Source organism: Etheostoma spectabile, chromosome 13 (genome assembly GCF_008692095.1).
Source record: "Etheostoma spectabile isolate EspeVRDwgs_2016 chromosome 13, UIUC_Espe_1.0, whole genome shotgun sequence".
NCBI lineage: Eukaryota > Metazoa > Chordata > Actinopteri > Perciformes > Percidae > Etheostoma > Etheostoma spectabile.
In genome coordinates this window covers 6,889,579-6,889,970 of record NC_045745.1, presented here as the reverse complement: position 1 = coordinate 6,889,970, position 392 = coordinate 6,889,579, and positions in this window count along the sequence as shown.

Here is a 392-nt window from a genome sequence, read left to right as displayed (position 1 = left end):
TAATGTTATCAAGAAATAAGGTACAAAGTAAAACATCATCTTACCAGCTGCTGCCCCATTTGAAGGTGTAGAAAAGACTGACTGATAAGGAGTGTAGTGTTTAAATAAGGTAACCAGGTAAACTCAATCAGATAATTAAGGTGGAAGCAATAACCAACCAGTGGTGAAGATAGGGGAGGAAAGGATGTGAGGTACAGGAAGTGTGGTAGGTGTGGAAAGCAAGTGTCAAAATAAGATAGCAATAGGGATCTTTTAAACATTATCCTTTTCTACGATTCTAGATTCTACGATACGATTTTCATTTAACAAAAGAAACCATGCAAAACTTGAATGTCTTCCTCTACTTAAAGGATGTGTTTGGCTAATTGTTCCTTTACTTGGATGTTTGGGCC